The sequence below is a fragment of the Cebus imitator genome, unplaced genomic scaffold (assembly GCF_001604975.1).
Source record: "Cebus imitator isolate Cc_AM_T3 unplaced genomic scaffold, Cebus_imitator-1.0 Scaffold267, whole genome shotgun sequence".
NCBI lineage: Eukaryota > Metazoa > Chordata > Mammalia > Primates > Cebidae > Cebus > Cebus imitator.
Window position 1 is genome coordinate 2,685,853 of NW_016107582.1, and position 13,951 is coordinate 2,699,803.

At 41.4% G+C, this 13,951-nt stretch overlaps 1 protein-coding gene across 3 annotated transcripts in view; it reads left to right on the top strand.

Moving 5' to 3' along the window:
* SLC24A2 (solute carrier family 24 member 2) overlaps positions 1 to 13,951 on the top strand; it is a 277,206-nt gene that overhangs the window by 225,760 nt on the left and 37,495 nt on the right. The gene's annotated exons all lie outside the window — the stretch shown is intronic.

A 13,951-nucleotide genomic window follows, 5' to 3' on the forward strand; every position in this document is an offset into this window, starting at 1 on the left:
TACATCAACCTAGGCTAAACCTCTGTACTTCTTTCTTGGACAGAGATGCTAAAGAACAAGTCTTTCTTCCTAACTTATATTTGAGGTCCTGATGTTCATTGATGACTTAGCCCCTACACCTCATTTTTAAATTTGCACCTAGGAACTTGGAGATGTTACTCAATGAGCTAAAGGAGAGAAGAGAGCATCTCAGTGAGCCCTGCTCTCCACACACCCCCAGATCTGCCCTTTATTTCCTCTTCAAGGCTGCTGTGGATGTTAATATGACTCTGAGAAAAGGAAAAAAATACAACATTCAGATTTTTCCTTTTTTTTTTTTTTTTTTGAAGTTCAGTGTTTATTGAAAACCAGCTCTACTACTAAATTTTTTTTATTATTATACTTTAAGTTCTGGGGTACATGTGCAGAACACACAGGTTACATAGATATACATGTGTCCTGGTGGTTTGTTGCACCCATCAACCCGTCATCTATATTAGGTATATCTCCTAGTGCTATCCCTCCCCTAGCATGCCCTACTCCCCGCCACTGATAGGCCCCGGTGTATGATGTTCCCCTTCCTGTGTCCATGTGTTCTCATTGTTCAACACCCACTTATGAGTGAGAACATAAAGTGTTTTGGTTTTCTGTTCTTGTGTTACTTTGCTGAGAATGATGGTTTCCAGCTTTATCCATGTCCCTGCAAAGGACATGAACTCATCCTTTTTATGGCTGTATAGTATTCCATGGTGCATTATGTGTCACATTTTCTTTATCCAGTCTATCATTGATGGACATTTGGGTTGATTCCAAGTCTTTGCTATTGTGAACAGTGCTGTAGTAAACATACATGTGGATGTGTCTTTATAATAGAATGGTTTATGATCCCTTGGGTATATAACCTGTAATGGAACTGCTGGGTCAAATGGTATTTCTAATTCTACATCCTTGAGGAATCGCCACACTGTCTTTCACAATGGTTGAATTAAGTTACACTCCCACCAACAGTGTAAAAGCTTTCCTATTTCTCCACATCCTCTCCAGCATCTGTTATCTCCTAACTTTTTAATGATCGCCATTCTAACTGACATGAAATGCTATCTCATTGTGGTTTTGATTTTCATTTCTGTAATGCCCAGTGATGATGAGCTTTTTTTCATGTTTTTGGCTGTATAAATGTCTTCTTTTGAGAAGTGTCTGTTCATATCCTTCACCCACTTTTTGATGGGGTTGTTTTTTTCTTGTAAATTTTTTTAAGTTCTTTGTAGATTCTGGATATTAGCCCTTTGTCAGATGGGTAGATTACAAAACTGTTCTCCCTATTCTATAGGTTGCCTATTCACTCTGATGATAGTTTCTTTTGCTGTGCAGAAGCTCTTTAGTTTAATTAGATCCCATTTGTCAATTTTGGCTTTTGTTGCCATTGCTTTTGGTGTTTTAGTCATGAAGTCCTTGCCATTGCCTATATGTCCTGAATGGTATTGCCTAGGTTTTCTTCTAGGGTTTTTATGGTTTTGGGTCTTATGTTTAACTCTTTAATCCATCTTGAGTTAATTTTTGTATAAAGTGTAAGAGAAGGATCCAGTTTCAGCTTTCTGCATATGGCTAGCAAGTTTTCCAACACCATTTATTAAACAGGGAATCCTTTCCCCATTGCTTTTTTTTTTTTTTGTCAAGTTTGTCAAAGATCAGATGGTTGTAGATGTATGGCATTATTTCTGAGGCCTCTGTTCTATTCCATTGGTCTATATCTCTGTTTTCATATCAGTACCATGCTGTTTTGATTACTGTAGCCTTGTCATATAGTTTGAAGTCAGGTAGTATGATGCCTCCAGCTTTTTTGTTGTTGTTTGTTTTGTTTTTGTTTTTTGCTTAGGGTACTCTTAGCTATCTGGGCTCTTTTTTGGTTCCATATAAAATTTAAGGTGTTTTTTTCCAATTCTGAGAAGAAAGTCAATGGTAGCTTGATGGGGATAGCATTAAATCTATAAATTACTTTAAGAAGTATGGCCATTTTCACAATATTGATTCTTCCTAATCATGAGCATGGCATGATATTCTGTTTGTGTCCTCTCTTATTTCCTTGAGAAGTGGTTGTAGTTCTCCTTGAAGAGGTCCTTCACTCTCTTGTTAGTTGTATTCCAAATCATGAGTGAACTCCCATTCACAATTTCTAGCAATTATGAATGGGAGTTCACTCATGATTTGGCTCTCTGTGTCTTATTGGTGTATAGGAATGCTTGTGATTTTTGCACATTCATTTTGTATCCTGAGACTTTACTGAAGTTGCTTATCAGCTTAAGGAGATTTTAGGCTAAGATGATGGGGTCTTCTGAGTATACAATCATGTCATCTGCAAATAGAGACAATTTGGCTTGTTCTTTTCCCAATCGAATACTCTTTCTTTTTCTTACCTGATTGTCCTGGCCAGAACTTCTAATACTATATTGAATAGGAGTAGGGAGAGAGGGCATCCTTGTCTTGTGCCAGTTTTCAAACAGAATGCTTCCAGCTTTGGGCCATTCAGTATGATATTGGCTGTGGGTTTTTCATAAAAAGCTCTTATTATTTTGAGATATGTTCCATTGATACCCAGTTTATTGAGAATTTTTAGTATGAAGGGGTGTTGAATTTTGTAAAAGGCCTTCTCTGCATCTATTGAGAAAATCATGTGGTTTTTGTCTTTGGTTCTGTTTATGTGATGGATTATGTTTATAGATTTGCATAATTTGAACCAACTTTGCATCCCAGGGATGAAGCTGACTTGATGGTGATGGATAAGGTTTTTGATGTGTGATTGGATTCTGTTTGCAAGCATTTTATTGAGGATTTTCGCATTGATCTTCATCAGGGATATTGACTTGAAATTTTCTTTTTTTTTTTCCTGTGTCTCTGCCAGGTTTTAGTATCAGGATGATGTTGGCCTCATAAAATGAGTTAGGGAGGAGTCCCTCTCTTTCTATTATTTGGAATAGTTTCAGAAGGAACGGTACCAGCTCTTCTTTGTACCTCTGGTAGAATTCTGCTATGAACCTGTCTGGTCCTGGACTTTTTTTGGTTGGTAGGCTATTAATTGCTGCGTCAATTTCAGAACTAGTTATTGGTCTATTCAGGGATTTAACTTCTTCCTCGTTTAGTCTTGGGAGGGTGTAAGTGTCCAGGAATTTTTCCATTTCTTCTAGATTTTCTGGTTTCTTTATGTAAAGGTGTTTATAGTATTCTCTGATGGTAGTTTGTATTCCTGTGGGATCAATCATGATATCCCCTTTATCATTTTTTATTGCATCTATTTGATTCTTCTCTCTTTTCTCTTTTATTAGTCTGGCTAGTGATCTATTTGTTCATCTTTTCAAAAAACAGCTCCTGGATTCATTGATTTTTGAAGGGTTTTTTGTGTCTCTATCTCCTTCAGTTCTGCTCTGATCTTAGTTATTTCTTGTCTTCTGCTAGCTTTTGAATTTGTTTGATCTTGCTCCTCTAGTTCTTTTAATTGTGAGGTTCGGGGGTCGATTTTAGATCTTTCCTTCCTTCTCTTGTGGGCATTTAGTGCTATAAATTTCCCTCTACACACTGCTTTAAATGTGTCCCAGAGATTCTAGTACACTGTGTCTTCATTCTCACTGGTTTCAAAGAACATCTTTATTTCTGCCTTCATTATTTTTCGAGTAGTCATTCAGGAGCAGGTTGTTCAGTTTCCACATAGCTCTATGGTTTTAAGTGAGTTTCTTCATCCTGAGTTCTATTTGATTGCACTGTCGTCTGAGAGACTGTTATGATTTTCATTCTTCTGCATTTGGTGAGGAGTGTTTTACTTCCAATTATGTGATCAATTTTAGAATAAGTGTGATGTGGTGCTAAGAAGAATGTATATTCTGTTGATTTGGGGTGGAGAGTTCTGTAGATGTCTATTCAGTCTGCTTGGTCCAGAGCTAAGTTCATGTTCTGGATATCCGTGTTAATTTTCTGCCTTGTTGGTCTACCTAATATTGACAGTGGGGTGTTAAAGTCTCCCACTATTATTGTGTGGGAGTCTAAGTCTCTTTGTAAGTCCTCTAGAACTTGCTTTATGAATCTGGGTGCTCCTGTATTGGATGCATATGTATTAAGGATCGTTAACTCTTCTTGTTGCATTGATCCCTTTACCATTATGTAATGTCCTTATCTCTTTTTATCTTTATTGGTTTAAAGTTTGTTTTATCAAAGACTAGGTTGCAACCCCTGCTTTTTATTTTTCTTTTCATTTTCTTCATAAATCTTCCTCCATCCCTTTATGTCTTTGCACATGAGATGGGTCTCCTGAATACAACATACTGATGGGTCTTGACTCTTTATCCAATTTGCCAGTCTGTGTCTCCTAACTGGGGCATTTTGCCTATTTACATTTAAGGTTAATATTGTTATGTGTGAATTTGATCCTGCCATTATGATGCTAGTTAGTTATTTTGGTCATTAGTTGATTCAGTTTCTTCATAGCATCAATGGTCTTTACAATTTATTATGTTTTTGCAGTGGCTGGTACCAGCCATTCCTTTCCATGTTTAGTGTGTCCTTTAGGAGCTCTTGTAAGGCAGGGCTGGTGGTAACGAAATCTCTCAGCAGTTGTTTGTCCATAAAGTATTTTATTTCTCCTTTGCCTATGAAGCTTAGTTTGGCTGGATATTAAATTCTGTGTTGAAAATTCTTTAAATAATTTTGAATATTGGCCCCTACTCTATTCTTGCTTGTCGAGTTTCTCCAGAGATCTGCTGTGAGTCTGATGGGCTTCCCTTTGTGGCTAACCCAACCTTTCTCTCCTAGCTGCCCTGAGCGTTTTTTTCCTTCATTTCAACCCTGGTGAATCTGACAATTATGTGTCTTGGGGTTGCTGTTCTCAAGGAGTATCTTTGTGGTAGTCTCTGTATTTCCTGAATTTGAATGTTTGCCTGCTTTCCTAGGTTGGGGAAGTTCTCTTGGATAATATTCTGAAGAGTGTTTTCCAACTTGGTTTCATTCTCCCCGTCACTTTCAGGTACATCAATCAAACGTAGATTTGTTCTTTTCACATAATCCTGTATTTCTTGGAGGCTTTGTTCATTTCTTTTCACTCTTTTTTCTCTAATCTTGTCTTCTATTTTATTTCATTGAGTTGATCTTCAATCTCTGATATCCTTTCTTCTGCTTGATCAGTTCAGCTACTGAAACTTTTGTAAGCTTCACGAAGTTCTCATGCGGTTTTTTTCAGCTCCGTCAGGTTGTTTATGTTCTTCTCTATGCTGTTTATTCTAGTTAGCATTTTGTCTAGCCATTTTTCTAGGTTCTTAGCTGTCTTGCATTGGGTTAGAACATGCTCCTTTAGCTTGGAAAAGTTTGTTATTACCCACCTTCTGAAGCCTGCTTCTGTCAATTCATCAAACTCATTCATCCAGTTTTCTTCCCTTCCTGGTGAGGAGCTGTGAACCCTTGGAGGAAAAGAGGCATTCTGGTTTTTGGAATTTTCAGCCTTTTTGCACTGGTTTCTTTCTATCTTCATGGATTTATCTACCTTTAGTCTTTGAAGTCAGTGACCTTTGGATGGGGTCTCTGAATGGATGTCCTTTCTGTTGATGTTGAAACTATTTCTTTATGTTAGTTTTCCTTCTAACAGTCAGGACCCTCTGCTGCAGGTTTGCTGGAGTTTTCTGGAGGTCCACTCCAGACCCTGCTTGCCTAGGAATCACCAGTGGGGGCTGCAGAACAGCAAAGATTGCTGCCTGTTCTTCCACTGATAGCTTTGTCCCCAAAGGGTACCCACCAGATGCCAGCCAGAGCTCTCCTCTATGAGGTGTCTCTTGGCCCCTACTGGGAATTATCTCCCAGTCAGGCTACATGGGGGTCAGGAAGTCACTTGAGGATGCAGTCTGTCCCTTATTAGAGCTCAAACGCTGTGCTAGGGGATCCTAGCTCAGCTCTCTTCAGAGCTGCCAGGCAGGAACATTTAAGTCTGCCAAAGGTGTACCCACAACCACCCCTTTTCCCAGGTGCTCTGTCCCAGGAAGGTAGGGGCTTTATAAGTCCCTGAGGGGCTGCTTTTTTCATAGATGCCCTGCCCAGTAAGGAGGGTGTCTAGTGACACAGTCTGCCTGCAGAGGCCCTGCTGAGCTGCCCTGGGCTCCCTCATGTGTTTCTTATTAGCTTTTTAAAGAAATGTGATGCCAGGCACAGTAGCTCACACCCACAATCCCAGCACTTTGGAAGACCAAGGCAGGAGGATCACTTGAGTCCAGGAGTTTGAGACCAGCCTGGGCAACTAAGTGAGACCTTGTCTCTACAAAAAATAAACGAAAATTAATCAGGCCTAGTGGTACATAACTGTCATCTTAGCTATTTGGGAGGCTAAAGTGGGAGGATTGCTTGAGCCCAGGAAGATGGAAGCTGCAGTGAGTTAAGATCGTGCCACTGCACTCTAGGCTAGGTGACAGAATGAGACCCTGTCAAAAGGATAGAGGGAAAGAGGAAGGAAGGAAGGAAAAGGAAAGGAAGGAAAGGAAGAAAGAATAGAAAAGATAGAAAGATGAAAGAAAGAAAAAAGAGAAGATGGGAGAAGAGGGAGAGGGAGCAGGAAGGAGGGGAGAGGAAGTCATTCAGACCATTAGAAATTAGTTTTAGGCTCAAAAAAATAGGAAAAAAGTCAATTAAATGCTTCATATTTGCTATAGCTAGCTTTTGTTTTAATAGGTTAAATTTATTATAAAACAAAACTGAGAAGCCTGATATAACTGGATATAAAGCCCATTCGTATCTATTTTTAGGACCGAGGAAGAAAGGCAGTGTGGAACAGGGGAAGATCCTTAATCTGGGAGTTAGGAGACACTCAGGGTTGGCCTGGCACTGTGATTTTTGTTCAGCAGTTCACTTCATCTCGGGTTCCCTACCCATCAAATGACAGGGCTGGTCTCAAGGACAGGACCTTTCCAACTCTGAAATTCTGGAGCTCCTTTTCTTGGGTCCTAAAGCTCCTACTGTAAATGATTGCAGCCATCTATGATTGCACCTTGTCTGTTGTGATCTATTATTGTCCATATGATTAATTGAGTAACAAGTTCTTGTACAGGAAGGTAATCCCACATTAAAACATCCCAGGAGACAAATAAGCTCTGACTTGCAATAACATGGTATTTAAGGTCTGGCGAGGTCTAGAAGGCAGGAGATGCACTAGTGATTTTAAAGTCAGTGAATTGTTTTTACTTTAATATGTAAGTGCTGACATTCCATTTTGACCCAGCATCATGCCACACTGAAAGGGCTTCCCAGTGATAAGAGGTGGAATTCCTAAGGGTTGAAGTGAGCAGGGAGAAAGATGTAAAAACTTCATTTCCAGCCTGAATCAAACCTCAACTGAAATTTAGGCAAACCTGGGTGATCCTCTGAGATTGCTCCTTGTGAACTGGTGATGAGATCTATTACCAGTCAATAAAACTGAACTTGAATTTGGCCTATTTTCAGATGCCTCCTGGGTTTTCACTTTGATTCTCTGATAGGAGAAATTGTGTTAAAGTGGGCTCACCTTCACCCTGGAATCTTGCTCAGTGCCCTTCACAGACAAAAAAATAAGAAACTGAGTTGTCTCCAAGAAATACGTTTCTGGCTTCTGAGGCAACCTCTGAACTGGTGAATCCAGCTCAGGCCCCTCCTTCAAAGACCTGATGTTTATTTGGGGGCAAACATCTATACCAAATTCAAGTGGAAAGAGTGTTAGATGTACATGCAAAGCTGAGTGGATTCTCATGATGCTATGAGAATCTGGACCAGCTACTGCCGCACCTCCCATTTACCAGATAAATGAAAATAGAGGCAAGTTGATGTTAGCCTTCCAGTAGATGCTAACTGACCACTAAAACTCTTCTGTGTTCTGTAAGAGTTCTGATGGCAGAAACTCCAGATTTCAAACTCCAGTATTGATAAATGAGTCCTAGAAGGTGGTTATCCATTTGTCACTAGTTGTCACTTAGAATAACATTTATATTCTCTCTTTCTCAAGTCCTTCTATTATTATTATACTTTAAGTTCTGGGGGACATGTGCAGAACATACAGGTTTGTTACACAGGTATACATGTGCCATGGTGGTTTGCTGCACCCATCAACCTATCATCTACATTAGGTATTTCTCTTAATGCGATCCCTCACCTAACCCCACACCCCTGGACCTGACCTGGTATGTGATGTTCCCTTCCCTGTGTCCATGTGTTCTCATTGTTCAATGCCCTCTTATGAGTGAGAACATGTGGTGTTTCGGTTTTCTGTTGTGTTAGTTTGCTGAGAATGATGGTTTCCAGCTTCATCCATGTCCCTGCAAAGGACATGAACTCATCCTTTTCTATGGCTGCATAGTATTCCATGGTGTGTATATGCCACATTTTCTTCCAGTCTATCATTGATGGGCATGGGTTGGTTCCAAGTCTTTGCTATTGTGAACAGTGTCGCAATAAGCATACATGTGCATGTGTCTTTATAGTAATTTATAATCCTTTGGGTATATACTCAGTAATAGGATTGCTATGTCAAATGGTATTTCTAGTTCTACATCCTTGAGGAATCACCACACTGTCTTCCACAATGGCTGAACTAATTTATACTCCCACCAACAGTATAAAAGCATTTCTATTTTTCCACATCCTCTCCAGCATCTGTTGTCTCCTGACTTTTTAATAATCTCTATTCTAACTGGAGTGAGATGTATCTCATTGTGGTTTTGATTTGCATTTCTCTAATGACCAGTGATGATTAGCTTTTTTTCATGTTTGTTGGCTGCATAAACGTCTCCTTTTGAGAAGTGTCTGTTCATATCCTTCACCCACTTTTTGACGTGGTTGTTTTTTTCTTGTAAGTTTAAGTTCTTTGTAGATTCTGGTTATTAGCCCTTTGTCAGATGGATAGATTTCAAAAATTTTCTCCCATTCTATAGGTTGCCTGTTAACTCTGGTGATAGTTTCTTTTGCTGTACAGAAGCTCTTTAGTTTTTAATTAGATCCCCAATTTAATTGGAGACAGAGTCTCACTGTGTCACCCAGCTGCAGTGCAGTAGCTAGATCTCAGCTCATGGCAACCTCTGCCTCCTTCAAGTGATTCTCCTGCCTCAGCCTCCTAACTGGCATTACAGGCATCTGTCATCATGCTCAGCTAATTTTTGTATTTTTAGTAGAGATGGGGCTTCACCATGTTGGCCAGGCTGGTCTCGAATTCCTGACCTCAAGTGACCCACCCACCTCAACCTCCCAAAGTACTGGGATTACAGGTGTGAGCCACCGAGGCTGGCTCTCAAGTCTTTTCAACCTGATAAAGTTACACTAAAATTTCTATTAGACCACTGAGGAATGTTAGTTTTTTTTACTTAGGCCTGCCCCAACTTGTTTTACAAGATTTGAGGCTACTTACAAAAAGTACATCTGCTGAAAAAGGATAAAATGAAGAGTTATGAGAAAACACAGCCCCGGATGAGAAAGTGCAGTAGTAAGCCTGGAACTCAGCGAGCACAGACCCAGCACAGTGATGGCTGGGTGTGGGTTGCAAATTTGGCTCTGACCCACCCCCTCGCCCCGTGCACAAAGCAAAGAAAGAGTCATATCGATTACATGACTCCCAGTATTTCTAGGATTTTTTAGTTTCTCAGAAGAGGTCTGACTTTTCTTAGTGATGAGATGTGAGAGCTGTTTCTCCCTTGAGCCCTCATAAAGAGAACTGTAGATCAGTTAGGATAAACTTGCACTGTAAAGAACCAAAAACTCAAAATAACAGTGGCTTGAAGAAGATAGAATTTTTTTTTGAGAGTGCTCTTTTTATTATCCTTGTGAGAAAGAACATATCGTGATGTGAAGTGGGTTCGTGACTTGTGCAGAACTTCCTGTAAACAGCGAGAAAACCAGTGTTCAGTCCTGCATTTTGACATCCTGTCTAGTGTTAACATGGGACCCCCTGACCTGCATTACTAAGATGTAAAGAGACCAGATTCCTGCTTCCTATGTAATTTGTAGAGTGAAGCCAGGCTGCTCAGCAAATGAAGTCATAGCTTGTGGGTGCCACTGTCTGGAAGCATTGCAATCAATCATCAGTATAAGCAGTCCAGGGTTCAAATGGCTCTTGATGGGTGTCAGAAACTCAGAGCCTTGTTCCTCCCCCCCATGGCCCAAGATTATCTTCTGCTCTGGCCAAAATGTCCCCTCCAGCCAGCAGGAAGGAGGGAGCAAGGACATACCCCTACCCTTTAAAGATAGATCCAGGAAGTTGTGGAGCACACTTCCAATACATCCTTTGGCCAGAACTTAATCACATGGCCATACCTTTCCAAGGAAAAGGCTGAAAACCAGAGTCTTTATTCCAGGCCTAGGTAAAAGCAAGCTTTCTGTTTATTAGAGCATAAAGGCAGTACTGTCATCCCTTGGTATCCATGGGGATCCCTTTGGATCCCAAAATCCACGAGGATCCCTTCGGATCCCAAAATCCATGAATGCTCAAGGCCCTGATATAAAATGGGGTATAATTTGCTTGTAACACACATATACCCTCCCATGTCCTTTAAATCATCTCTAGATTGGTTAGAGTGACTAATGCAATGTAAACTCTGTGTAAATAGTTGCTACGCTGTATTGCTTTTTATTTATTAAAAGTTACCTTATTGAAACTTACTTTATCCCAGTTCTGGAGGCTGGAAGTCCAAGCTCCAGCAGTTTGGCAGGGTTGGTGTCCTTGGAGGCCTCTCTCCTTGGCTTGCCGGTGCCGTCATCGTGCTGTGTCTTCATCTTCATGTGGCCTTTCCTAAGTGCACAGGAACCCCTCCTGTCTCTCCTGGTGTCCTAATCTTCTCTTCTAAGAATACCAGGCAGATTCGATTAGGACCCACCCTAGTGGCCTTGTTTTAATTTAAAGATCCTATCTCGAAATTAGTCACATTCTGAAGTACTGGCAGGGGTTGCAGCTTCAATATATGAATTTTTGGTGGGGGGAGAGGAGGAAGCAGCTTGACTGGGGGGAACACAATTCAGTCCGTAATAGACAGAATAGATATGTGAAGACAAGCTGTCGTCCCTTGCCACGTTACCTGCCGGCATCCCTGTAACTGGATGAATAGAATTCTTTGGCATCTTCTGTTCTGGCTCACCTTTTAAATCCAAGACTCCTCAAATTGAATGCAGTGCTTTGGACCCATAAGTGCTCAGTGACTGCTTGCAGGCGATGGTGTTGACTCCCCAAGGAACCATGGGCCTGAGCAGAAACTAGAACTCAGGCTTTCTGATTCTCTACCACCTGCTCTGCCCAGCATGCTGCACTAACTCTTTTAAGTTCTGACAACTAATACACCACCACCCACCATATGGGAACTTCAAGTCATATGTTTTTGTGTCAGATTTTTCATATCAAAGATTACAAGGCCCTAAATCTTTGCACGATTCTAGGGCTTCTACAGAGACCCCAGCAGATATCAAGCTATTTTAAGCCCTTATATGAAAAGCCGTTTGACTCCTTTCTGAAGCATTGTGCTTCGTTTTGTTTTCTGTGGACTCTCTGCAGAAGTTTTAGGAGGTAAGGGCGAGTTGTCACAAGGTCAAAGCCAGTGTACCACTCTAGCAAAAGTTGGAAAATCACTGCCCTCACCTCAGTGGCCTCTCCCCTGGAGCATCCAGTTTGGACAAAGATAAAATGAGCCTCAAACTTGGAACAGTATTTTTTTTTCCTTCCACTTCTCGAACCAGCTTGCAAGCTGTCTCCCATTGAGCCAGAGTGAGACTTTACTTGGCAAAGAGAATTTCACCTAAAGTATGCTGACAGCCTTGCTCCTGGGGCACCTCTCAAATCCACCCCAGGATTCTAGGCTGCCGTTCTTCCCTAGAGAAGGACTTGGCCCCCAAGAGGCTGTGAAGTTTCCAGGGAGAGCCCTGTTGGCACAGCCTGAGACAGTCTCTTCTCCTAGTCCATTTCTGCCCTAGCAACAGCTACCTCCAATGCCGCTTTGGAAGCTGTACAATATAGCTAATTGTTTGCATTGGACAGTAGTGTGTTTAGAGCTTATGCATCTAAACAGACAATTATTTTCTGCTATTTGCTAGTGGCAATGCCTGCCTGGTGACTTTGGCAGATGGAGAAAGGAGCTAATCCATAGGTTATAAGCAGAAGGGTTACTGATGAAATGTCACCATCTGTTGGTGTCATTAAAATGATATGAATCATGAAGAGTTGCTTTTGTTTTTTCTCAGAAAAAGGTTAGCTCGAAGTTGAGAGACAAGTTGCTAGATTGTGGATAGTAGTGATGAACAGAGCTGGGGGAGGCATCAGTGCCAGAAGCGGGAGGAGCCTTAATGAACTCATCAGCTTGATGGGTCTTCAGGCAAGTTGATTGACCCTCTGCTGGAAAACAAATCCTCTCTCTCATGTGAGATGGAGTATTTATTAAGAATGCGGCAGTACCCCAAGGCTCCCATGCCCATTTCTGGGGCATCTGCCAGGTGGGAAGGGGAAAATGATTCATTTGCGTTAAATAAGAATGATCATATCTGGGAGGGAACAGACAGGAAAATATACCTGTCTCCTTAATCCACATTGGCTCCATGGCACAGAGATTATTCACGTAGCCAGGTGACACCTTGGGAGGCTGGTGAGCCCAATAGGGAATAATATTCTCTACACCTGCTACATCCACAAGGGAGAGAGGAGGTGGCATAGAAGAGGGACCAGAGCCGGCACACCAAGCTTCCATCAAAGATGGGAGCTCTGAGGATGGAATCAAGAAAGCAATGGATGGAGTAACATGAGAATTTCATAGCAAAGAAATAGGAAGTGTGAGGTGTGCATTTATAAGGATCCAGGGGACCAAAATAAACGGCCAGCTTCCTGATTCTGCCTTATTATTATAACTAATCCCCTTAATTTCCTCATATTTGCTGTTTACAAATTCTTTTACCCACTGCCAAGGACATATACCCAAAGCAGAAGAACCTGTTGTTACCAACCTTTTTCAATATGGCTTATTATCCCTTTTTTATTATTTATTTCAAAATTTAACTCCTAGAGACAGTTGAAGAGATTGTATAAACCACTGCACATACTTTCGACAGGACCTCAGGTTTGCCAGATAAATATGAGATAGCACTGCTGCGAGCCCGGCCTCTCATCCAGTACTGACCCTCCTGGAGGCCAGCTGACCTAAGCCTGCCACACCTGCCACCTCTTTAGGGGCACAGGCGCTGGAGTAGGGTGCTGTTACTGTTTGGAAAGTGTGCGGTGCTGGAAGCAAGAGCCCCAGGAATGAGAGCTTTCTAAAGTTATTTATATGATCTCAAAAGGAAGCATCAGTGGAAAAGTTCCTGTTGATATTTTTAGATCTCATGCGTGGTCCACTGCTGCACTTTCATTTTTAAACAAGCAGGGAAGCGAGTGATTGATGATGTCTACAGTGCTGTTTTAGAAGTGCTGAGGGCCCATCTGACAGGCTAATGGTCACCCTGCTGGGCCCAGATCCTCCCTCCGTCTCTTCCAGCTCTGACTTCAGAAGCTGCTGACTTCAGTGGCTGACAAATAAAACGCTGGCCACTGGCTGCCAAGTCAGAAACTCTGAAGTTTGTTCCCTGGCTCTGACACCCAAGTCAGTGTCTTGCTCGACTTCTGCCTTCTGTTTCTGAGGACTGAGACATATGTTTGCATAAGTCACCTTTGGCTACAAGTACAATGGTTTAGAATTCAACTGTGGTTAAGCAGGTGAAAAACTCACAACCTGAGAAGGGTGTGGGGGTGAGAGGGAGAAATGAAGAGAGGTTGGTCAATGGATACAAACTTAGTTAGAAAGAAGAAATCAATTCTAATGTTTCATGGGAGGCTAGGGTAACTATGGCTAGCAAAAACACACTGTATATTTCAAAGTAACTAGAAGAGAAGGCTTGGAACATTACCACATGTAGAAATGATAAACACTCAAGGTGATGGAGACCCCAAATACCCCGACTTGATCATTAGACCTTCAATGCATGG